Source organism: Giraffa tippelskirchi, chromosome 5, assembly GCF_054371585.1.
Source record: "Giraffa tippelskirchi isolate mGirTip1 chromosome 5, T2T-mGirTip1v1.2.pri, whole genome shotgun sequence".
In the NCBI taxonomy this organism is placed as follows: domain Eukaryota; kingdom Metazoa; phylum Chordata; class Mammalia; order Artiodactyla; family Giraffidae; genus Giraffa; species Giraffa tippelskirchi.
In genome coordinates, this window is record NC_137279.1 from 169,879,740 (window position 1) to 169,907,022 (window position 27,283).

Genomic DNA, 27,283 nt, shown 5'->3' on the forward strand with positions numbered 1-27,283 from the left:
TGTTCATTGGAAGGACTGATGTTGAAGCTGAAACTGCAATAGTTTGGCCACCTCATGCGAAGAGTTGACTCATTGGAAAAGACCCTGATGCTGGGTACAATTGGGGGCAGGAGGAGAAGGGGACGACAGAGGATGAGATGGTTGGATGACATCACTGACTCGATGGACATGGGTTTGGGTAGGCTCCAGGAGTTGGTGATGGACAGAGAGGCCTGGCGTGCTGCAGTTCATGGGGTTGCAAAAAGTTGGACACGACGGAGCGACTGAACTGAACTGAACTGATGGGACCGGATGCCATGATCTTCGTTTTCTGAATGTTGAGCTTTAAAGCCAGCTTTTTCACTCTCCTCTTTCACTTTCATCAAATGGCTCTTTAGTTCTTCTTCACTTTCTGCCATAAGGGTGGTGTCATCTGCATATCTGAGGTTATTGATATTTCTCCCAGCAATCTTGATTCCAGCTTGTGCTTCGACTGGTAAGGTTTCTACTGAGAAATATTAGCTAATAGTCTTGTGAGGGCTCCCTCTATGTGACAAACTTTTCTTTTGGTGCTTTCACATTTCTCTTTATCTTTTAATTGCCAGGTGACTCAGTGGTAAAGAATCCACTTGCCAGTGCTGGAAACTCAGGACATGTGGGTTTGATCCCTGAATTAGGACTATCCCCTGGAGTAGGAAATGGCAATCCATTCCAATATCCTTGCTTGGAAAATTCCAGGGACAGAGGAGCCTGGCGGGCTACATACAGTCCATGGAGTTGCAAAGAGTTGTACATGACTGAATGACTGAGCACAGATGCACGCATTCACATCCTTTATAATTTGTCAGTTTGATTTTCATGTGTTTGATGTGGATTTCTTAGGAGTCATTCTTCTTGTTATCTTTTGTGCTTTATGAATCTGAAGGTCTTTTCTTTCCCATATTTGGGAAATGTTCAACCATTATTTCTTCAAATATGCTTTCTCCTTCTCTCTGCAGCTCCCATTATGTGTATATTTGTCCATTAATGGGTTACCATAAGGCCTTTGGCATTTCCTCAGTCTTTTTTATCCTTCATTTTATTTCTCTAGATAATTTCAAGTGACATGTCTTAGCACATAGATTCTTTCTTCTCGTTAATCAAGTCTGTTGTTGAGCCCCTTTAGTGAGATGTTCGATTCACTTATATTTTTATTTTTCAGTTCCAGGATTTATGTTTGATCCTTTTTTTAGTTTTTATAATTTTTATACTTTCTATCTCTTTGTTGATATTTAAAATGAGCTTGTATTTTTAAAATCACGAAACTCATCTACTGATATTGAAAAATTATCTTTACAGTGGTATTGTAATTAGTTAGAATTGACCATGCTTATTGCTCATATGTATTTTCAGTAATATTGCTAAGTTATCCTTGGTGTATTGGGAGGGTATTAGCAGGCCTTTACTTTCTTAGCATAATGATGAATATATTCACCGTAATTAGAGAAGTAACTCGGTGCCATATCATACTTTCTCTTTTAAATCATAAAATTATCTCAAATTTTTACCTATTTTAAGAATACTAGAATACAGTTCTGTATTAAATAAATTTTATCTGCTATTGTATAGCATGTGGTTGAGTAGTTAATAGTGTCTCTTTCAAATTAATTCTTTTTGTTGTGGGAGACCTGAGTTCTATCCCTGGGTCAGGAAGATCTCCTGGAGAAGAAAATGGCAATCCACTCCAGTATTCTTGCCTGGAAAATCTCATGGATGGAGGAAGAGCCTGACGGATTACAGTCCATAGGTTCGCAAAGAGTCAGACATGACTGAGCGACTTCACTCTTTTGTTGTTGAAATATTTGGGATATGGTGAAAGTTCACAAATATTTTAATCACTTGAACCATTTTTTTTATTGGTTCACTCAGTTGGAGTCAGTTTTCTGTCCCTGCTCATTTCAAAGATAGTGATCAAAATGTTCATTTCTCGATTATATATGTTAAAATTATACTTTAATTCTATCTTAGTTTGGAGAATGTGAACTACTTTAAAGCTTTGTTATAGAAGTAAATGATAGAGTTTCTAGGGGTCACATTTTGTAAACTCTTAGCTTATTAATTTATTGTAAAAATGGACTTCTGCTGAAGTATGGTAGAAATGAAACTTGATTCCAAATAAATTGTAAGCCAGACACTATTATTGTATGATATGTACCTTTCTCCTACTTTTCCACACTGTTCCAATTTTTTATTTGTTCTGAATTATAGTTATTCTCTTATTATGAATTATATGCCAGTTAAAGAATCACATCATGCGTGTTTTCTTTGTTCATTGTTGGTTTGTTGATATGCATCACTGTGGAAGGCACACTCAGGGATATTTGGAATTGTTGGAAGTTTTTTCTTCTTTCATTTCTTTCACTGCTTTTGATTAAGTTCTCTTAGTTTCACGGTATCACTTGAATTCCTCCTTTATTTTGATCCCTTATGTTGCAGTTCAAGAATTAATTTTTTTCACTAGTTACTATTACAATTCCTCCCTCTATTTCTATTCTTTCAGTTTCTTTCTTCCTCTAGTCTGTATCTTACATAGTTTTCCTGTGGTGATCTTTTATAATCTTTCTAAATCTCCTCATATCCTTTGTTGGTACCTTACTTTCTGTATTCTGTTTGACTGTGTCCTTTCTTGTTTTAGTTTTCTGCAAAGCTTACACTCATCTTTCAATGCTGTGAGTAAATATCTCCCTTTTATGAAGCCCTTCCTAACCACCATGGACATAGTTACTTTGATTCATCTCCTATGATATAAAATTTTGTGTATACTTTCAAAATTGATTTTAAAACATCTCTTTTTTTGTGTTTTGGTTTTCCCTTGTGAATGTTAACTTCTCAAACTCAGAGACCAAGTTCTATTTTTTCTCTGAATTCTTCCTCTAAACACAATGTTTGGCATAGAGTAGTATCAATTGAGAAAATGTACGTCTCAGTAAATGAGCATGTGTGTAAATTTGTATGCATATTAATTCATCTACTGCAGGAAATTTAAAAAATAGACACATGAAATTTTATGCAACTTACAATGTAATTGTTAGTTTTTAGCTGTTGGCCATCTTACTGTTATTACTACTTTTCCTGTATCTATCTATCTATCTATCCATCTATTTATCTATAAATAAATACTAAAGTACAGAGAGATGCTAAATAAGATAATGCCATTCCCATGTTATTACCGGGAAGACTACAAAATATAGAAGTAGGCCTAAGGGCAGCCAAGAACTTTATATCAGAGTGACACCTAGTGGTAATTGTATTAGTCTGTTAATATTTTTGTGTCCTTTTTATTACTTTAGTTTCATTTTATTACAAAATTGTTCTGGATTTTTTTGAATAAATTTAAAGAATTATTTTAAAGCAGTAATACTATCTAGTGTGAAGTAGTATCACCTTGAAGATAGGAATTATTGTGTATTTTTATGTCTAAGATCTAGCAGTGGACATACAGGTATTTGTTCAATACAGTTTGTTCAATAAAATCTGTCAGCAAACCTACTTTTGCTGGACCTGTTCAGCATAGCCTTAAGTTCCATTTCTGGAGTGTAGCAGAAAAATAAGTTTCTTGTGAGTTGAACCATTTGCCTTATTTATTTTTGTTTTTAATCTTCTCTTTTAAAAAAGAGTTTTTAATCCTTTTATTATGTTGGATGCCATTTTAGTGTAAAAGTGTTTGATTGAGTATGGAAAGAGTTAAACATTCACCAAGTGCATTTTGAACCTAAAAAAAAATAGTTTGGAATATTTCAAACCGGTTTTTGTCTTGAATATATAAACTTGTTTTCTGGTCTTGACTCTTACATGCAGATAAACTCTGTAATTTTGTTGTTAGTTGTTATCAGTACATGTGGAAAGAAATAGTAGCAATCTTTTTTGCCTCACATATATGAATTAGCATGAAGCAAGAGAACTGATCATAGCTTGTACTTTTGAAGAGGAAAGATACCAAATGTTGTCTATTAGTAGTATTATTCTTTGGGCCATCAGCAAACTCATGTCTGTTGTCACCGTGTTAACAATTATGTACCCCAAATTATTTATAAAATCATTTTTCAAGTTTTATTGAGTTATGATTGACATAGAGCACTGTTTAATGTGTTAAGCATAATGATTTGAGTTATATACATAATATAAAGTCAATTTAAAATCTAAATAAGCAGCATCCCAGACTGGTCTTACTCTGCATAATTTATTTTTATTTATGCATTAGCATTTTTAAAAAACTTAGCCTCACATTTTTAGATACTGCGCTTTAGTAAGCATTTTAAAAATAGAGATGTATATTAAAGAACAAAATGAGCACCTTCCCTCTCTCTGATTCTTCAAAAGTAAAAGTGTCGAAGTGTTAGTTGCTCAGTCATGTCCAACTCTTAGCGACCCCATGGACTGTAGCCCACCAGGTGCTCTCTCCATGGAATTCTCCAGGCAAGAATACTGGAATGGGTGATGATGGTTCCCTTCTCCAGGGGCTCTTCCCGACCCAGGAATCGAACCCGGTCTCCTGCATTGCAAGTGAAATCTTTACTGTCTGAGCCACCTCTGATTCTTAAATCCATGCAATTGTCAGTTTGGTGTGTGGTTTAAGTTTGACATTTTATAAAATGTCTTTATCTGGAAATAATGTTTTCTCAGTTACTTTCATTCCTCATGTGAATTTTGTTGTCATATCTTCATAGCAACGCAGTGAAGATCAGAAGCATAGAGTTATGTTTTCTAACATCTTTATTTTCTTCCATTCATCTTTCAGTCTCCTTTTCCTCTGATAGTTCCCATCATCTTCCTTTGAAAGATTGTAAAATACCTTTTTTTCCTTTTTAAAGGAATAATCATGCATAGTAATGGCTTGCACATACATATACAAGCATACCTTGGAGATATTGTGGGTTTGGTTCCAAGACTACTACAATAAAATGACTGTCACAGTAAAACAGTGCATAAAAATGTTGTTTATACTATACTGTAGTGTGTTAAATGTTCAGTAGTATTATGTCTAAGAAAATAATCCACATGCCTTAAAAATACTGCTAAAATTTGCTAACCATCATTTGTGCCTTTGGTGAGTCATGATCTTTTTGCCTGTTGAGGATCTTGTCTCAGTGCTGATGAATTCTGATTGATTAGGGTGTCAGTTGCTGAAGCTTGGCTTGCCTGTGACAGTTTCTTAAAATAAGACAACAGTGAGGTTTGCCACATCAATTGACTCTTCTTTTCACAAATGAGTTCTCAGTAGTGTGTGATGCTGTTTGATAGCATTTTACCCACAGTAAACGTCTTTCAAAATTGGAATGAATCTTCTCAATCCCTGCCACTGCTTTATCAACTAAAGTTATGTAATATTCTAAGTCCTTTGTTGTCATTTCAGCATCTTCACTGCACCTTCACTAGTAGTAGATTTTATCTCAAGAAACTACTCTCTTTGCTCCTGCATTAGAAGCAGCTCCTCATCTGTTCAAGTTTTACCATGAGATGGCAACAATTAGTCACATCTTCAGGGTCTACTTCTGATTCTGATTCTCTTCCTATTTGCATCACATTGGCAGTTAATTCCTCCGCTAAAGTCTTGAACTCCACAAAGTCATCCATGATGGTTGAATCCACTTCTTTCAAACTCTTGTTAATGTTCATATTTTGACCTCTTCCCATGAATCATGACTATCCTTAATGGAATCTAGAATGGTGAATCTTTTCCAGAAGGCTTTGAATTTACTTTGCTCAGATCCATCAGAGGAATTATTATCTATGGAAGCTATAGCCATATGAAATGTATGTCTCAAAAAGTAAGACTTGAAATTTGGAATGACTCTTTCATCCATAGGCTGCAGAATAAACGTTGTGTTGGCAGTCATGAAAACAACATGAATCTCTTTGTACATTGCCATCAGAGCTCTTTTATGACCAGGTGCGTTGTCAGTAGAGAGAAATAATTTGGAAGGAATCTTTTTTTTTCTGAACAGTAGGACTCAACAGTGGGCTTAAAATATTCAGCAAATATGTTATCAGATGTGTTTTTATCCTGGTTTTGTTGTTCCATTTATAGAGCACAAACAGAGTAGATTTACTTTGATTCTTAATGGTACTAGGATTTTCAGAATGATAAAATGACTATTGGTGGCATTAACTCCCAACAAGACACTCGGCCTGTCCTTTGTAGGTTTGTAGTGAGGCACTGACGTCTCCAAAATCACTGTGGATAGTGACTACAGCCATGAAATTAAAAGACGCTTGCTCCTTGGAAGAAAAGCTATGACAAACCCAGATAGCATATTAAAAATCAGAGGTATCACTTTGCTGACAAAGGTCTGTCTAGTCAAAGCTGTGGTTTTTCCAGTAGCCATGTAAGGATGTAAGAGTTGGACCATAAAGAAGGCTGAATGCCAAAATATTGATGCTTTCAAATTGTGGTCCTAGAGAAGACTCTTAGCAAGGAGAGATAAGAAAGCTTTCCTCAGTGATCAATGCAAAGAAATAAGAGGAAAACAATGGGAAAGACTAAAGATCTCTTCAAGAAAATTAGAGATACCAAGGGAACATTTCATGCTAAGATGGGCACAATCAAGGACAGAAATGGTATGGACCTAACAGAAGCAGAGGATATTAAGAAGAGGTGGCAAAAATACATAGAAGAACTATACAAAAAAGATCTTAATGACCCAGGTAACCACAGTGGTGTGATCACTCACCTAGAGCCAGTCATTCTAGAATGTGAAGTCAAGTGGGCCTTAGGAAGCATCACTGCGAACAAAGTTAGTGGAGGTGATGGAATTCCAATTGAGCTATTACAAATCCTAAAAGATGATGCTGTTAAAGTGCTGCACTCAATATGCCAGCAAATTGGGAAAACTTAGCAGTGGCCACAGGACTGGAAAAGGTCAGTTTTCATTCCAATTCCAAAGAAAGGCACTGCCAAAGAATGTCAAACTACTGCACAATTGCACTTATCTCACTCATTAGCAAAGGAACGCTCAAAATTCTCCAAGCCGGGCTTCAACAGTGTGTGAACTTCCAGATGTTCCAGTTGAGTTAGAAAGGGCATAGGAACCAGAGATCAAATTGCCAACATCTGTTGGATCGTTGAAAAAGCAAGAGAGTTCCAAAAAAACATCTACTTCTGCTTTATTGATAAGAAAGCCTTCCTCAGTGATCAATGCAAAGAAATAGAGGAAAACAACAGAATGGGAAAGACTAGAGACCTCTTCAAGAAAATTAGAGATACCAAGGGAACATTTCATGTAAAGATGGGCTCGATAAAGGACAGAAATGGTATGGACCTAACAGAAGCAGAAGATATTAGGAAGAGGGGGCAAGAATACACAGAAGAACTGTACAAAAAAGATTTTCATGATCCAGATAATCATGATGGGGTGATCACTCATCTAGAGCCAGGCATCCTGGAATGTGAAGTCAAGTGGACCTTAGAAGGCATCACTACAAACAAAGCTAGTGGAGGTGATGGAATTCCAGTTGAGCTATTTCAAATCCTGAAAGATGATGCTATGAAAGTGCTGCACTCAATATGCCAGCAAATTTGGAAAGCTCAGCAGTGGCCACAGGACTGGAAAAGGTCAGTTTTCATTCCAATCCCAAAGAAAGGCAATGCCAAAGAATGCTCAAACTGCTGCACAATTGCGTTCATCTCACATGCTAGTGAAGTAATGCTCAAAATTCTCCAAGCCAGGCTTCAGCAATACGTGAACCGTGAACTTCCAGATGTTCAAGCTGGTTTTAGAAAAGGCAGAGGAACCAGAGATCAAATTGCCAACGTCTGCTGCATCATCAAAAAAGCAAGAGAGTTCCAGAAAAACGTCTATTTCTGCTTTATTGACTATGCCAAAGCCTTTGACTGTGTGGATCACAATAAACTGTGGAAAATTCTGAAAGAGATGGGAATACCAGACCACCTGACCTGCCTTTTGAGAAACTGTATGCAGGTCAGGAAGCAACAGTTAGAACTGGACATGGAACAACAGACTGGTTTCAAATAGGAAAAGGAGTACGTCAAGGCTGTATATTGTCACCCTGCTTATTTAACTTCTATGCAGAGTACATCATGAGAAATGCTGGGCTGGAAGAAGCACAAGCTGGAATCAAGATTGCCGGGAGAAATATCAATAACCTCAGATATGCAGATGACACCACCCTTATGGCAGAAAGTGAAGAAGAACTAAAGAGCCATTTGATGAAAGTGAAAGAGGAGAGTGAAAAAGTTGACTTAAAGCTCTCAGCATTCAGAAAACTAAAAGCATGGCATCTGGCCCCATCATTTCATGGGAAATAGATGGGGAAACAGTGGAAATAGTGGCTGACTTTACTTTTTGGGGCCTCAAAATCACTGCAGATGGTGATTGCAGCCATGAATTTAAAAGAGACTTACTCCTTGGAAGTAAAGTTATGACCAACCTAGACAGCATAGTAAAAAGCAGAGACATTACTTTGCCCACAAAGGTCCATCTCTTCAAGGCTATCGTCTTTCCAGTAGTGATGTATGGATGTAAGAAGTGGACTATAAAGAAAGCTGAGCACCGAAGAATTGATGGTTTTGAACTGTGGTGTTGGAGAAGACTCTTGAGAGTCCCTTGGACTGCAAGGAGATCCAACCAGTCCATCCTAAAGGAGATCCGTCCTGGTTGTTCATTGGAAGGACTGACGTTGAAGCTGCAACTCCAATACTTCGGCCACCTGATGGAAGGAACTGAGTCATTGGTAAAAACTGTGATGCTGTGAAAGATTGAAGGCAGGTGGAGAAGGAGACTACAGAGGTTGAGATGGTTGGATGGCATCACCGACTCGATGGACATGAGTTTGAGCAAACTCCTGGGGTTGGTGTGGACGTGCAAGCCTGGCGTGCTGCAGTCCATGGTGTTGCAAAAAGTCTGACACGACTATGTTACTAAACTGACAGAGAAGACTCTTGAGAGTCCCTTGGGCTACCAGAAGATGAAACCTGTTAATTCTAAAGGAAATCAACCCTGAATATTCATTGGAAGGACTGATGGTGAACCTGAAGCTCCAATACTTTCGACACCTGGTGCGAAGAGCTGACTCATAGGAACAGCCCCTGATCATGGGAAAGATTGAAGGCAGGAGGAGCAGGGGATGACAGAGATTGAGATGGTTGGATGACATTGCTGATTCAGTGGACATGAATTTGAGTGATCTCCAGGAGATAGTGAAGCACTAGGGGGCCTGTGTGCTGGAATCCCTGGGGTCCCAAAGAATTGGACATGACTCGGTGACTGAGCAACAACATGACTTCTCTCTAGCTGTGAAGGCCCTGGATTGCATCTTCTTCCAATATAAGGCTGTTTTGTCTATATGAGAATCTGTTGTTTAGTGTATCCTCCTTCATTAATTATCTTAACTAATGTTCTGACTGACTTGCCTTAGCTTCTACCTCAGCACTTGCAGCTTTCTTGCTGCATTTTCTTGTTATGGAGATGGATTCTTTCCTTAAACTTCTTGAAGCAACCTCTGCTAGCCTCCTACTTTTCTTTTGTACTTTTGTCACCTCTCTCAACCTTCTCAGAATTGAAGAGAGTTCGGAACTTTCTATGAATTAGGCTTTGGCTCAAGGGATTGTTGTGGTTAGTTTGATCTGTGCAGACCTCTGAATCTTCCTCCATGTCACAGATATGGCTGTTTCCCTTTCTTTCATTTGTGTATGCACTGAAATATATTCACTTTTAATTTTCTTGTAGAACTTTTCCTTTTCACAATTTTGATAATGTTTGGTCAAAAAGGCCCACCTAGCTTTTGGCCTTTCTTGACTTTCTACATGCTTTGGTCACTGTGTTTAATCATTTCCAGCTTTTGATTCTAAAGTGAGAGATATATGACCCTTTTTTTCACTTGAACAGTTGGAGGCCATTGTAAGGTTAATAATTGTCCTAATTTCCATATTACTGTGACTAAGGGATTAGGGAGACCCAAGGAAAGGGAGAGAAAGGGGAATGGCCTGATGGTGGAGCAGTCAAAATACACACAGTATTTATCAAGTTCCTAGTCTTATATGGGCGTTGTTCATAGTTCCTCCAAACAATTTCTTTAGTAACATCAGAGATCATTTGATCACAGATCACCATAACAAATAAAAGAGTAATGAAGAAGTCTGAAGTTTCGTGAATCTTATCAAAATATGACATAGGAATGAAATGAGCAAATGTTGATGGAAAAGTGGCACCAGTAGATTTCCTTGTTGCCACAGACCTTCAATTTGTAAGAAAGGAAATACCTGCAAAGTGCAATAAAATGAGGTAATAGCAATAGTAAATAACGTTGTACTTTCCCAGGGCCTCATGTTTAGCAATTACTGCTGAAAATTAGGAAGTAAATTGCAAAAGACTTTTGTGCAGTTAGAATGGGTCATTTTATTATAGATGCTTGTGATTACTTTATGCTTAATATTACGCTAAGATCTTGTACTATGTATAAATAAGGAATTCCTTATCCCAGAAAACTCCATCATCTGTTTGGATAGAGAGAGGAAGAAGACATAGATAAAAGGACATTTATCTATTCATTCATTCATTTACACACATGCACACACACAAACATACATTACCTACCATACAAGCTACTATATTGACTATACTTAATTGTTATACAACCCTTACAACAATACTGTAAGACAGATGTTATTATAACTGTTTTGAAGAGGAATAAACTGAGGCTCAGATAATTCCTGAACCACAGATTTAGTCTTAAATCTAGAATTCATGATCTTTCCAGTAAAACAGTGTCAGTTATGGAAATACGTACAGAGTACTGTGAGATTGTTGAAAAAGAAACAATTCAGTTTTATTTGGTGACTTGGAAATATGGGAAGGGTATAAATAGAGTTATGAGGGTGATTAGGAAAGATTACAGAGAGGAACCAGGCTATGAAATATGAGTTAAAATATGTCATGTGGACATAGGAGTTTATTCTAGGCAAGGAAAAGCACAGAAGCAGGAATAATAGTGGTGTGTCTGGAGGAATATCTTGAGCATAAAGATGGGGTTGTGGTCTTCAGATAGCTGAAAAGTTCTCTCCTTTTCTACCAGTACAGAACCTCTCCTTTTCTACCAGTGACAGATTCATGCTATAGTTCCCTCTCCTGATCCTGCCTCACTTCTGCTATAGTTCCCTCTCCTGATCCTGCCTCACTTCTGCCCCTGCCCTTTTATACTCATTGACTTACTTATTTTCATGTTACCTTGAGATAGCCAGAACCTGGATCCGCACATTATAGATGTGAGAACTGACATAAGAGAGTAAGTGACTTATTGGTTCATGGAGATTAATGGTTTTGGAAGGATATGTAAAAACTCGTCTAGCTGATCACTAAGTAAGCAATCTTTTCTACAGTTTTGTTTTAGGTTTATCTAGTGTGTTCCTAAATTCTTTTAGCAATGGGATGCTCATTAGTTTTAAGGAAGTAATTCCATTGTTCAGCAGTTCTGACTAAAATTTTATAAATAAAAACGCTTCATCAACCACATGCAAAACAGGTATCAGCGAAATGTATTAACTTTTTCTTATTCTAAGTGACCACTTTGACCTCATTCTACTTGATCTCATTCTGTTTTCAGAGAAGGAATACACAAAGTGATATATTTTCTCTCCTGACAGTTCTCCAGATATTAAAAGACAGTTCTATTTTTCCCCATTTCTTCAGACTAAACATCTTCAGTTCATTCATCCATTGCACAGAATTGTGTTGAAATTAAAATGCATGCTTTGTGGGGATATAATGGATAGCATTGTGACTATAGTTAGCAACACTGTATTAGGTATTTTAAATTTGCTAAGAGAGTAGATCTTAAAAAAGTTCTCATGGCATGGAAAAAATTTTAAGAAGGTGATTGCCAACTAAACTTACGGTGGTAAACATTTTGCAGTTCATATGCCAAATCATTATGTTGTGTACTTTGGAACCAGTATAATGTTATATAGCGATTATATTTCAGTAAAACTGGAAATAGCACATTCTTTATGAGGCATTACTTCCAGATAGTTTCATGCTTTAGATCCATGGTTCATTTTAGGATGTATCTTTTGGAACCTCCTTTTCAGGTGTTTCAGAGTCTCACAGTGAGATGGTGGTTGGTTCTTGCCCTGTGCTCTCTTTCCGTCCATTATATATTTGCATACAGCAATTGTTTTATGGTTTCTTAACAAGTTATCTTTCTGTTAGATTGTGAGTTCCTTGAAGATGGACATAATTCTTATCTTTATTGTGCCTTGGTGCGTGGCAATAGTAGGTGTTAGTTAAATATTTGTTGAGTGCATTTATTGGATAATGGGATGAGCACTGATCTGATACTTAAACTTTAATGGTATCTTCTCCTGTCCATTTTCCTTTTCTTTTAGTTTGTGGGTTTTGTTTTTTGGATGAGAATTTCCTTTCCTATAGCTCCAATTCATATGCAGCTTGAATTTCTGATTTGCTCAGACCATCCTCTTGCCTTTCCAAAGGCCAGCTTGTTTACCATCTTAGTGGGCTAAAGTCTGGAGAAGAAAAAGCAATAGGAATATGCCCTTACTGTAAGGCGTTTTTAATTATTACCTCTTCTATCAGCCCAACAATCTCTTATAAATGTAATGTATCTTGGATGGATAAAGAAGATGTGGTATACCCAATGAAATACTACTTGGTCATAAAAAGAATGAAACGTTGCCATTGGCATTAATATGGATGGACCTAGAGATGACCATACTAAGTGAAGTAAGTCAAACAAAGACAGTTATCAAGTGATAGTTTGCTTATATTTGGAATCTAAAATATGACACAAATGAGCTTATTTACAAAGCAGAAACATACTTGCAGACATAGAAAACAAACATATGGTTACCAGAGGGGAAAGGAGGTGGAGGAGAGATAATTTTAGAGTTTGGGATTAGAGGATACGAATAACTATATATAAAATAAACAGTTAACATCCTACTATATACCACAGAGAACTATATTCGGTATCCTGCAATAAACCATAACGGAGAAGAGTATAAAAAGGAATATTTGTATATGTATAACTGAGTCACTTTTCTGTACACCAGAAACTAACACAACATTGTAAATCAACTATACTTCAATAAAAACAAACATCTTAGTATATCTTGGTATGTTAGGATTGTTGTACTTTTGAGCTTATCCTTTGTTTTGCATACCTCTTCTGACCTTCTCTCCCTTTTTAGGCATTTATGCTATTATAGAATATTAAACTGATGATAGCTCTGTTGGTTAAGAATCCACCTGCAAAGCAAGAGACCCTGGTTCAATTCCTGGGTTGGGAAGATCAGCTGGAGAAGGGATAGGCTACCCACTCCAGTATTCTTGGGCTTCCCTTGTCCTCAGCTGGTAAAGAATCTGCCTGCAATGCAGGAGACCAGGGTTTGATCCCTGGGTTGGGAAGATCCCTTGGAGAAGGGAAAGGCTACCTACTCCAGTATTCTGGCCTGGAGAATTCCAGGGACTGTATAGTCCATGGGGTCACAAAGAGTCAGACACGACTGAGCAACTCTCACTTTCATTTTCAAGCTGATAACACAAACACATTTGGTTTGGAAATTCCTTTATATGCTTGGAAAATAAATTCTAGTTTGGAGAGGATCAAGGAAACTTAAAATTTTAGGTTAATTCAAGTATATGTGGCAACCCAGGAGAATTAGATTTCCTGGCTTTCATTTCCTAGTTTGGTGATGACAATAACTCACACTCTGATTGACGTAGACTGCTGATATCAGCCTAAATTTCTCCAGCTATCTTGGGCATGTAGAAACTTTGAAATTTTTGTTTGTCTGTTTTTTGTTTTCCTAATCAGATTAGATCCTTTACCCCTTAACTACTCTGTTGTGGAAATATCAACCCTCATTGAGATAGTCTCATTATTTTCTCCACTTTTGGTCTTTCTCCGTTCTAGCTGCTTCTTAATAGCAATTGCTGTTCTTGCATTTGTTTACACATTGTTTATTCACTCAGTATGTGTGTTCTACTGTGATCTAGGTACTGTATTCGATCCTAGATATAAGACGGAGAAGAAAACAGGCATAACATTTATTTTCATAGAACTTAGTAAGGGATATAGACATAACCAATTCATTAAAAATAAACTTCAACCTATGAAAAGTTATCTATCACGAATAGAATTAGAATCATGTCACTCCTGTGACTGAAAAAAATTTAATGTACCTTGTTGTTATTCAGTCACTGAGTTGTGTCTGACTCTTCGAGACCCCATGGACTGCATCACACAAGACTTCCCTGTGCTTCACTGTCTCCCAGAGTTTGCTTAAACTCTTGTGCATTGAGTTGGTGATGCTATCCAACCATCTCATCCTTTGTTGCCCCCCTTCTCTTCCTGCTCTCAGTCTTTCCCAGTATCAGGGTCTTTTCCAGTGAGTCAGCTCTTCACATCAGGTGGCCAAAGTATTGGAGCTTTAGCTTCAGCATTAGTCCTTACAGTGAATATTTAGGGTTGATTTGCTTTAGGAAATCATGTACCTTATCAACAGACTTAAAAGAAAAAAAATCCCATACAGTCATCTTAACAGATATGGAAAAAGCACTTAACAAAATTCAATATCCATTTGAAAGAAGCTCTTCAAAATTAGGAATTAATGGTAGATTCCTCAGCCTGATAAAGGGCATGTATAAAAATCCTATACTTAGTATAATAGTTAACGATAAAAGATCGAATGCTTTCAACCTAAGAATAAGAAGAAGGCAAGGAAGATCCCTCCTACCATTTCTGTTTAACATTCTACTGGAAGTCCTAGGTTAGAAGGCAAGAAAGAAGAAGAAATAAAATATTGATTGAAATATCTTTATCCAAAAATGATAGTGATCTATGTTGATAGTAATCTATGTTGAAAGCCCCAGATAATCTACAAAGTACATACTAGAACTAATAATTGAAATTCCTATGGTCAACAAGATACAAAATAAATATATAAAAGATCAATTGTATTTTTTTATGCTAGCAGTGAACAATTGGAAGCTAAAATTTTTTAAAAACATATTTTATATTATAAAAATATTTTTAAAAAGACTTAGGGCTTTCCTGGTGGCTTAGATGGTAAAGAATCTGCTTCAGTGCAGGAGATGTGGGCTTGATCCCTGAGTCGGGAAGATCCTCTGGAGAAGGAAATGGCTATCCACTCCAGTATTCTCGCCTGAAGAATTGCATGGACAAAGAAGCCTGGTAGGCCAGTCCATGGGGTCTCAAAAGAGTTGGACATGGCTGAGGGACTAACACTTTCACCTTTTAGGGTAAATATAACAAAATATATGTAAGGCATCTAAGGAAAAACTACAAAACATTCCTGATGAATTAAAAACCTAAACAAATGGAGAGATATATTACATTCATGAATTGGAAGACTCAATTTTATTAAAGGGTCCTTTTTCTCATATTAATCTATAGAATCAGTGCAATTCCAATAAAAATTCCAGCTATAAAAAAATAGATACCGACAAGTTTTTTCTAATATTTATATTGAAATGCAAATGGTGTAGAATAGTCAAAAGAATTTTGAAAAAGATCAAACATTTTTAGTTTTATACCACCTAATTTTAAGACTCATTTTAAAATAGTAACCATTTCAATATGGTATTGGCAACAAAGATAGACAGATAGGTCATTGGCACAGAATAAAGTCAAGAAATAGACCTACATATACTTGGTCAGTCAGTTTTTTACAACTTGATAAGTTAATTTATTTTAATGAGAATAGCTTTTTCAACAAAGGGAGTTGGTACTATCTGGACATTGAAATACCAAAAAAAAAAAAAAAAAGGCAGCCACAGCAGCATCACCTCCACCTTACCCTTATACCACACAGAAAAACTAATCCAAAATAGTGTACACACCTAAATGTAAGAGCTAAAACTGTAAAATTTCTGAAAGAAGATCATTGTGACTTTGGGCTAGGCCAAGGTCCCCTTGCTCCCTAGGACAGAAAAAGCACAAATCTAAAGGAAAATTTGAAATATTAAACTTTATCAAAGTTACACACTCTGATCTTTGAAAGATATTCTTTAAATAAATGAAAACGCAAGTTGAAGAATATTGGAAGAAAAAATTTGCAAAACACATGCCTTATAAAGGTTTTATATCCAGGATATCTAAAGTGAAAGTGAAAGTCACTCACTTGTGTCCGACTGTTTGCGATCCCATGGACTGTATAGTCCATGGAATTCTCCAGGCCAGAATACCAGAGTAGGTAGCCTTTCCCTTCTCCAGGGGATCTTCCCAATCCAGAGATCGAACCCAGGTCTCCCGCATTGCAGGCAGATTCTTTACCAGCTGAGCCACAAGGGAAGCTCTCTCAAAATTCAATCTGAAGAAGATAAACAGCCCATAAAACATGGGCAAAAGAGTCTATCAGACACTTTATCAAAGAATACATAGGTAAAAAATAATCTTAAAAACATTTTTTTTTGTTGGAGAGGTAGGACATAATCTTGTGAAAAAAATTCGGTACTATTAGTTATTAGGAAAATGAAAACTAAAATCATAACGAGAAACAACCACACAACTATTAGAATGGTTAAAATTAGAAAGACTGAATGCCAAAGGGCGACATGGAGGCAGAGCAACTAGAATTTTCATATATTGCTGTAGGAATGCAAAATGATATAGTTTTGAAAAAACGTTTTGGAGTTTGGTATGATATAATAGAATCTTATAAATTAGAACATACTTACCCATATGACCTAGTGATTATATTTCTAGATATTTACTCAAGAGAAATGAAAACATTTCCGCACAAAGACTTCTGCGTGAATGTTCAGTGAAGCTTTAGTCATAATGACCCCAAACAGGAAATACCTCAATTGTCCATCAACTGATAAGTAAACAGCTTGTGGTACAACAATGCAGTGGAATACTGTTTAGCAATAGAAAGGAATAAACTGCTGATGCCGGTTACAGCATGGTTGAATCTCAAATATTGTGCTAAGTAAAAGGAGCCAGATACAGAAGGAAATCTTTATAATTTCATTTATATAACTTTCTGAAAAGGTAAAACTAGTGAAAGAAATCAGATCCGGAGTTAAGAGATTAACTGCAGTTAAGTTCTAGTGCATTAGCCTAGCATATGTATACCCTTTTTTAAAAAAAATTAATTTATTTATTTTAATTGGAGGACAGTCACTTCGCAACACTGTGGGGACCCCTGCCACACATCAACACGAATCAGCCACAGGTGCACATGCGCGCTCCGTGCTCCTCCACCGCCGCCCCGTCCATCCTGAACCCCTCTCCTACCTCCCTCTCCACCCCATCCCTCTGGCTTGTCCCAGAGCACTGGCTTTGAGTGCCATGCTTCATGCATTGAACTTGCACTGGTCATCTGTTTTACATATGGTAATATACATGCTCCAATGCTGTTCTCTCATATCATCCCACCCTCGCCGTCTCCCACATAGTCCAATAGTCTGTTCTTTACATCTATGTCTCTTTTGCTGCCTTGTATATGGGATCATCATTACCATCTTTCTAAATTCCATACATATGCACTAATATACTGTATTGGTGTTTATCATTCTGACTTACTTCACTCTGTATAATAGGCTCCAGTTTCATCCACCTCATTAGAACTGACTCAAATGTGTTTTTTTTTTTTTCTTTAAATAGCTGAGTAATATTCCATTGTGTATGTGTATCACAACTTCCTTATTCATTTGTCTGCTGATGGACATCTAGGTCGCTTCCGTGTCATAGCTATTGTAAACAGTGCTACGATGAACACTGGGGTACATGTATCTCATTCAGTTTTGGTTTCCTCAGCGTGTATGCCCATCACTGGGATTGCTGGGTCATATGGCAGTTCTATTTCTGATTTTTTAAGAAGTCTCTACACTGTCAAAAGAAATCAGAGATGACACAAGTAAATGGAGAAATATACCATGTTTGTGGATTGGAAGAATCAATATGGTGAAAATGAGTATACTACCCAAAGCAGTGTATAAATTCAGTGCAATCCCTATCAGGCTACTGATGGTATTTTTCACAGAAGTAGAACAAATAATTTCACAGTTTGTATGGAAACACATACCCTTTATTATCTGGTCTTATCCTACCTTTCTAGCCCTACTGCTTTCCTTACCTTTTAAATACCTGGTTCTGATTTCATTGTATGCCTTCAAGTGCTCTTCTAATCCATTAAGGATAGACTTGACATTAAAATGCATATTAAGTTTTAAGGTAAATAGCTTCAGAGGTTAATAAAATATACTCCCTAAAGAACAAATTAAGTGGTTAGGTAGTATGATGGGAAGCAACCAACTTTAGGCAAAAGTGATTGTTAGGGTAAAGTAAGTATAAAGCAGCAGTTCTGTGGCAAGGCTGTGGATTATGAAGAGTCTACAGCAACATGGAGCTGGTACCAGCATGCGTGATAGCTCAACCGTTTCTTCTGTTCCTTCATCCCTGTCATCTTCAGGTTCTACTAGTTATTAAATTCCATAAGAATGTTACTAATTTTATATGCATAAAAATCACCTTGGAAAGGGGATGGGGGATTGATTAAATGTATAAGTCCTGGGTTACATCTCATAGATTTAGATTCTAATTGTGTAACAATGTAGAGCCCACATTTTTAGAAACAAATAGTAGGTTATTCTGATGAAATTGAAGAACTACATCTTAAGAAACTAAAGAGTCTTTTTTCAGCTTACTGTTTTGTGCATCACCTTTTCCACTTTCAACATAAGCAGTTTATGCCTTCTTTTACTATTTCTTATCTTGCTGTTTTAATACCCTTGGTTAATAGGTTTCCTCTCTTCTGTTTCCTTTTTAATTCTTTGCTCTACTGCTAGATTTTCTTGTTTGAAAAAGTAACAAATTCCTTATTACTATTCAATATACGTGGTTGAAATTTGGCACTTAGAAGAAAGACTTTCAATAGATATTAGTTTCTTTGTCTCCCCTTTCTTTCTTGAATCCTGGGTTAGAAATTGTCTTGCTCTGTTTTGAAATAATTCATTTCCAACCATATTCCTGCTCCAGTGTTGATTGTAGAAAGTTTATGAATTGAACAAAAGTGTGAAAAAAGTAAAAGTTTCCAGTAATTCTACTTTTAACTACAGTTAACATTTTGCTGCATTTATTCCCAGTTTCATTCTATGTCTTTTGTATAAATAAATGTTTTACAAAATTGAGATAGACTATGTTTGATGCTTTAAAATCTGCTTTTTTTTTTACTTGCAATATTATTATATCATGGTCATTTTCAATATTTTAAAATACTATTGAATCACATAATTTTTAAAACCTGTGCTATGATTTATTATACCATTTTATTTTTGCTGGTTATTTTGAGCTCCCCTCATTCCTGATCTTTCACTGTGGTATGCTGTAGTGAACTTTGTTGAACCTCATTGATTATTTTTCTTCATAAAGATGCCTAGAGGTGTACTTCTGCATGAGAGATGACATACACTTTAAAAGTTTTAGATATATTCTACCAAATTACTCTTTAGAGAAATCTTGTTTTAAATTGCCATCAACAATATAGTCTTGCCAGTCATTTGTGATATTAAAAAGACAGAACTCTCGCTAAGACTTCAGCATTAGAGCTGAGACTATAAAACTCTTAGAAAACATAGGGGAAAAAGCTTCATGACAGTGGGTTTGGGAACGATTTATTATTTATGACACCAAACACAGGAACAAAAGAAAAAGCAAGTGAATCAGACCTAATCAAAATTTAAAAGTTATGCATGAAAAAAATGTCCATAGAGTGAAAAGGCAACTTACAGTATGGCAGAAATATTTATGAATCATATATCTTATAAGGGATTAGTATCCAGAATATAAAGAACGCCTATGACTTAACAACAACAAAAAACCCCAATTAAAATAGTTCCTACTACAAAAAAACCATGTGATGTGATAGAGCTAATCCTATAGTTGTAATTGTATTTCAGTATATAAATATATCAAATCAGCACATGTATACATTACACTTATACAATGTTATATGTCAATTATATCACAATGAAAATTTTTTAAAATAAGCAAAGGGACTTGAATAGGTATTTCCGCAAATAAGATACAGGTGACTGGTAGGCACATGAGAAGATGCTGAACATCATGAATCATTAAGGAAGTGGACATCAAAACCACACTGAGATACCACTTCATGCCCTTTAAAATAACTGTTATATATATATATATAATAACTCCAACCAAACAAAAAGTAACAAATGTTGGCAATTTAATGCTTTAAAATCTGCTTTTTTGGGGGTATGAAGAAATTGGAAGCATTGTGCATTGTTGGTAGGAATGCAAAATGGTACAACTGCTGAGGAAATCGTTATGTCAGTTCTCTAAAAAATTAAACATAGAATTACCACATAATCTATCAGTTCCAATTCTGAGTGGAACTCAGAAGTTTTCATTATCCAAAATAATGAAAAGTTGGAGCTTTTACAGAAAAGCAGAACAAAAAGTGGAAGCAACCCGACTGACTGTTGACTGATGAATGGATAAGCAAATTGTGGTATGTAGATGGAGTAGAATAATGTTCAGCTTTATAGAGAAACAGAATTCTGCTATTTACTACAACATGGCTGAATCTTGAAGACATTAGGCTAAATGTTTCATAAGCCAGATGCAGAAAAGGACAAATACATGTTACTCCACTTACAAGAGGTACTTAGAATGGTCAAATTTCAGCAAGTAGAATAGTGGTTATTATGGGCTGGGAAGGGGTGGAAATGGGGAGTTATTTAATGGATAAAGAGTTGCATTGTGGATTGAGGAAACATTCTGTAGATGGATAGTGGTTGTAGTTGCATAATGTGAATGTATTTAATGTCACTGAACTGTATACTTTAAAATGGTACATTTGGTATGAATATTTTATTACAGTAAAAAAGAAAAGAAAAGTCAGTTTGGAAATATTATGTTTTCAGTTCAAATTTTTTTTTTTTAATTAGTTAATACACTTGGTTTATCGGCTCTTTTCTATGTAAGCTTATATGTTTCTACTGTAACTTCATTAAAATTTTTTTAAATTTATAAGAACTTATATATTAATGAGATTATCTCTTCATTCATTACCTGTTTTGCAAATATTTTCCTCGTTTACATTTTCATTTTATTGTGCTTTTGGAGACATGGAAGTTTTTTTTATTTTTACACTAATGGACTTTTCCTTTATAGCTTTTCTTTGTGTTTGTGGTTAGGAAGCCCTTCTCATCCTGAGATATCTTTCAGTTTTTGTATTTCCCAAAGTGCTTAACATAGTGCCATATGCATATTGGCTGTAATGTGAACATGAGGTTTTAGGATTGGAAGAGCCCTTAGAGGGCATTTAACCTAGCTGCTTTATTTTACAGGTATGTAAACTTAAAGCTTAGGAAGGCTACCCTGCCATGGTAGTTAGTAGCAGACCCCAGAACAGCCAATCACTGTCTTTTGACTTTTAGCCCAGTCTGTTCTCCACTTAACTTAAAATAATTCTGCTTTATTTATGGTGAACACAGAGTATCTTTATTTGGGTAAAGGTTCTATGAATCAAGAAGCAAAGAGGTAAACAGAAAACACAGTTGCTAATGAAAATTATTTGACAATCATTATTGATCATTATGCTTCCTAAATGACTGGAACTTTTGCTCATAGTAAAGTTATTTTGAATACTCCCTTTCTAGTTATAATTATTAGGCTTCTGTTAGAATTAATGGAACATTTATGTGTAAGAGTAACAGTTAGAACCAGACATGGAACAACAAACTGGTTCAAAACTAGGAAAGGAATACATCAAGGCTATATAATGTCACCCTGCTTATTTAACTCATACGCAGAGTACATCATGTAAAATGCTGGGCTGGATGAATCACAAGCTGGAATGAAGATTGCTGGGAGGAATATCAATAGCCTCAGATATGCAGATGATACCACTCTAATGGCAGAAAGTGAAGAGGAACTCCCACATCCATACATCCATACATGACTACTGGAAAAACCATAACTTTGATTAGACAGTAGTCATATATGGATGTGAGAGTTGGACTATAAAGAAAGCTGAGTGCTGAAGAATTGATGCTTTTGAACTGTGGTGTTGGAGAAAACTCTTGAGAGTCCCTTGGACTGCAAGGAGTCCATCCTAAAGAAAATCAGTCCTGAATATTCATTGGAAAGACTGATGCTGAAGCTGAAACTCCAATACTTTGGCCACCTGATGTGAAGAACTGACTCATTTGAAAAGACTCTGATAACTGAGAAAGATTGAAGGCAGGAGGAGAAGGGGATAACAGAGGATGAGATGGTTGGATGGCATCACCGACGTGATGGACATGAGTTTGAGTAGGCTCAGGGAGTTGGTAATGGACAGGGAAGACTGGCGTGCTGCAGTCCATGGGGTTGCAAAGAGTCGGACACGACTGAGTGACTGAACTGAACTGAAGAGGAACTAAAGAACCTCTTGATGAGGGTGAAAGACAAGGGTGAAAAAGCTGGCTTAAAACTCAACATTCAAAAAACAAAGATCATGGTATCTGGTCCCATTACTTCATGGCGAATAGATGGGGAAACAGTGACAGACTTTATTTTCTTGGGCTCCAAAATCACTGTGGATAGTGACTGCAGCCACAAAATTAAAAGATGCTTGCTCCTTGGGAAACCAGACTGTATATTAAAAAGCAGAGACGTCACTTTGCCAACCAAGGTCTGCATAGTCAAAGCTATGGTTTTTCCAGTAGTCCTGTACAGTTGTGAATTGGACCATAAAGAATTCTGAAAGCTGAAGAATTAATGCTTTGGAATTGTGGTACTGGAGAAGACTTGCGAGTCCCTTGGACAGGAAGGAGATCAAATCAGCCAGTCCTAAAGGAAATCAACCCTGAATACTCATTGGAAGAACTAAGGCTAAAGCTGAAGTTCCAGTACTTTGGCTACCTGATGCAGAGAGCCAACTGATTGGAAATGACCCTGATGTTGGGAAAAATTTGAGGGCAAGAAGAGAAGGGGGCAACAGAGGATGAGATCGTTGGATGGCATCATCAACTCAGTGGACATGAGTTTGAGCAATCTCTGGGAGATAGTGAAGTACAGGGAAGCCTAGTGTTCTGCAGTCTATGGGGTCACAAAGAGTCAGACATGACTTAGCAACTAAACAAACAAAAAATGTTTAGGAAAAAAGGACTTTTAATATTACAGATACAATTAAACATTGGCCTTTAGAACAATCTGATAGAGTATTTTGTGTGCATTGTTGGGTGTAATCTCAAATCCTGTAGGACCCAGTGATATACTGTAAATAACGTTAAACTGAGTAGCATTTTCTGGAACCCTCTTGTCTCAGACTTTGTAAGTTGTCACATACTTATGATTCTGTTGATAACTATAGGTGTTACAGTAGTGATCTTCTTGTTTAAATTTGTATGCTTGAGCAGCAAGATATATAAGGACTGCATCTTTAAATATCTGGGGTGAAAATGTATAGAGGGAAAAGCAATGGAACTTTGCCTTGTAGGTTTTGCCATTAATTTATTAGTTGTTTGTGGGTAAGTCATATCCCAGGATGATTTTAAACAGCCTCTGAGCTGGGTCCTTTCTAGCCCTGAATATCTAATATGTAATATGCTGCTTCTGCTACAGAATCTTCGTCAGATTTTTTTCAAAAGAGCAGTTTCATAGTTGAAACAAATGTTTGTAGGTGTTGATGGCTTATAGTGTTTAAAATAAGGAAATGAATGGAGGCACTGGAAGATTTCTGACATTACAAAAAAAGTGTGATTTGAACAAAGGAGGTAGAAATTCACTTTTGAGATTTGTGCTTGAGAGAAAGTCACATGATATATTATTTGTCATTTTCTAGGTGACAGGTTTGATTTTCTTGTATTTACTAGGAGACTAAGTCTCATTTTTCTTTAGGGGCAGTTTTTACTTTTTGGTGCCATGTTGTGTTAATTTTTTTTTTTCATTAAAAAATGGTAAAAGGTGACATTAATACGAAATACATTCTTAGCTTTTTTTTTTAATTAATGTGGAATTTGAGTCTCAGAGAGGGCCTATAAATTGGGTCAATAACAGTCACTTAGTGATAGAATTGAGCTAATGCTTTTCAACCGAGTGATCATTAATTTTATACAGTCTCAAGGAATTTCCCCAAATTATGAATTATACTTCGGGAAATCACTGCTTTAGATGCACCAAAATAGTGTTGTAAAGAAGTCTCAAATGGATCAACCTGATATGTATGAAATTTAAGGACCCATCAAAATAAACTTCTACACTCTTTAGATCCAAACCATTAAATACAGACATTCATTGAGCCTGCTAGGCTCCTCCGTCCATGGACTTTTCCAGGCAAGAATACTGGATTGAGTTGCCATTTCCTACTCCAGGGGATCTTCCTGACCCAGGGATCGAATCCCTGTCTTTGCATCTCCTGCATTGGCAGGCAGATTCTTTACCACTGAGCCACTGGGAAGCCTTCAAAATAAAACTATATTGTTCATAATAGAAGCAGTGCAAGCCAGGAGACAATTTAATGATATTTCTAAGTGCCAAAGAAATAAAATGTCAACCTGGAATGCTATATTCAACAAAAGAATCTTTCAGAAATGAAGACTAAATTAAGACTTTATTTTTCATACAAAAGCTACAAGAGCTATTCAACTATTGAAGAAAGTTCCTCAAGCTGAAGAAAATGACACCAGATAGGAAATTAGATTAACACAAAGAAACGAAGAGACATGGTAAAAATATGGGTATATTTTTTCTTTCATTTAAATTTCTTTAAAAGATAATTGACTTTATAGATGTAGAGGTATGGAAAGAACACAAAGAACAGGAAAGGGGAATGGAAGTATGTTTTTGTAAGACAAGTCATGTGTTATTTGAAGATGGACTGTGTGAAATTATATATGTATATTGTAAACCCTAGACCAATCCCTAAAACAATGAAACACACATAAAAGTAATTAAGTCAAGGGTTGAAATGAAATGAAAATACCTGAAATATTCAATATTTGCAAATGAAGGTAGTGAAAGATGATAAAGAAAAGTCAAGACAAATAGGAAACAAATAATAAGCATATAGATAATTAAATTACCTTCACATCCTTATGAGAAGGTAGAGATTGTGAGACTGGATAACAAAGGAAAACCAATTATATATGTATAAGAAATCCACTTTAAATATAAAGTGTAAGATTGAAATATTAGTAAGAAAATAGTAACCAATATATGTATTCTATTAATCACATATTATGTTAATACTAAATGAACTAAAATTCTGTGCAAGTACTATTATGAAGGCTAAATGGAGACACTTCATAATGATGAAAATGTCAGTTAATCCTAAAGACATAAGTATCCTAAATGTGTGCATATATAACAACAACTCTGAAAGTCTGTGTACCAAAAACTAATCACTAGAACTGCAGTGAGAAAAGAAAAAAACTACAGTTGTAATTGGGCATAAAACCACTCCTTTCTCATAGCAATGTTCAAAACAACAGGTAGAAAATATGAATAGCATATCAACCAGTTCGACTTACTTGAAATAGATAAAATGCTTCTTAAAACCATGCATGCATGCTTAGTCACTCATTCATGTCCAACTCTTGGCCACCACATGGACTATAGCTCACCAGGCTTTCTCTGTGCCTGGAGTTTTTCAGGCAAGCATACTGGAGTGAGTTGCCATTTCCTTCTCCAGGGAATCTTCCTGACCCAGGGATCAAACCTAGGTCTCCTGCACTGCAGGTGGATTCTTTTACCACTGAGGCACTTGGGAAACCCTCTCAAAACCATAGGAAAATTTATATTCTTTCCACCTGCACTTTCTACATTCATTAAGGTTAAAAAAAAATGCTCTGCCATGAAACAAGTCACAGAAAGTGACCCAAAGTGACTTAAAAAGTCATGTGAAGTATGTTCTCTGACTCAGTGGAATTAAAATAGAAATAAAAGGAAACTTGAAAATTCTGATATATTTGGTAATTAACATACAAGTGTGTGTTGTAAGTCGCTTCAGTCATGTCCAACTGTCTGGGACCCTGTGGGCTCTTGCCTGCCAGGCTTCTCTGTCCATGGGATTCTCCAGGCAAGAATATTGGAGGTAATTAACATATCTCTAAGTAAACTAAGCATCAACTAAGAAATCACAAAGGAAATTAGAAAATATTTTTAGTTATAATGGAAACATCGCATATCAACATTTGTTTTATGCTGACAAAGTGGTATGGAAGGGAAATTTATGGTTCACATGCTTATTTATATAAGACGGAAGTTCTGAAAGCAGTGATCAAAGCTTCCACCTAAGAAACAAGAAAAATGTCCCCACTCCACCCCACCCTTCTGCTTTCGAGAACCAAATATACCTTTACCAACTGGACTAGAAAACCTCATAGTTCATGAGGCTTTGGATAGAGTACAGTTGATTCTTGAACAACTCAAGGGTTAGGGGGACCAACCATTTGCACTACTTAAAATCCACGTATAACTTAGCGTCAACCCTCTGTATACCCTTTTCCTCTCTATCTGCAGTAACTCATCCACTAATTAAACCAACGGCAAATTGTATAATACTGTAGTGTTTACTGTTGAAAAATAATCCGCATATAACTGAACCCTCATAGTTCAAACCTGTGTTGTTTAAGAGTTAACTGTACTAAGAAGGCTCTTGTCTTAGTAGTGTCAAAATTAGTCCTAAATACTGCTCATGTGGTACAACATCTTAAAAGCAAAGACCCAAAAGCACAGAACTATTTTCAAGTAACTGCCTCCCAAAATAAAGCTCAAGTATATTTATAGGAATAAGAAAATACTTAGCATCCATTGAGGTAAAATTCACAGGATCTGGCATCCAATAAAGATTACCAGGCATACAAGAAAGAGGAAAGCCTGGCCCATACAGAAAAATCAGTTAACCGAAAACAACCCGGAATTGACATAGATGTTGGAATTAGCAAATAAGGACATTAAAACAGTTATTATAACTGTTACTTAAGTTCAGAAAGAGAGAGAAAAGATTTCAAATCATAAATGACTGAAAATGTAAAAATAGCCCAAATCGAATGTCTAGAGGTTAAGACCTTGATGTCTGAGACGAAAAACAACGTGGGAGTAACAGAAGATTAGACATTGAAGAAGAAAAGATTAGTGAATTTGAAGACATCACAGTAAAAACCAGTTTGGAAAAGTGTTTAACTCTTTCCTGCAGAATTAAAAATACACTGACCATTCTTCTCTTAGGTATTTACCCAGGAGAAATGAAATCATATGTCCTATCAAAGTCATGTATGTTATTTGTAACCTCAAATATTTATTTGTAGCCCCA

The 27,283-nt window shown here is 36.1% G+C and overlaps 1 protein-coding gene and 2 long non-coding RNA genes across 5 annotated transcripts in view; 2 read left to right on the forward strand and 1 right to left on the reverse strand.

Moving 5' to 3' along the window:
• FAF1 (Fas associated factor 1) overlaps positions 1-27,283 on the forward strand; it is a 483,348-nt gene that overhangs the window by 153,152 nt on the left and 302,913 nt on the right. The window lies entirely within an intron of this gene.
• Positions 10,457-14,792, reverse strand: LOC145504512 (uncharacterized). Its single transcript, XR_014052259.1, has 2 exons — positions 14,228-14,792; positions 10,457-13,458 (listed from the first exon to the last, which is right to left on the reverse strand). It is a non-coding gene; the product is annotated as an uncharacterized LOC145504512 (long non-coding RNA).
• On the forward strand, positions 24,558-26,739 carry LOC145504511 (uncharacterized). Its single transcript, XR_014052258.1, has 2 exons — positions 24,558-25,595; positions 26,022-26,739. It is a non-coding gene; the product is annotated as an uncharacterized LOC145504511 (long non-coding RNA).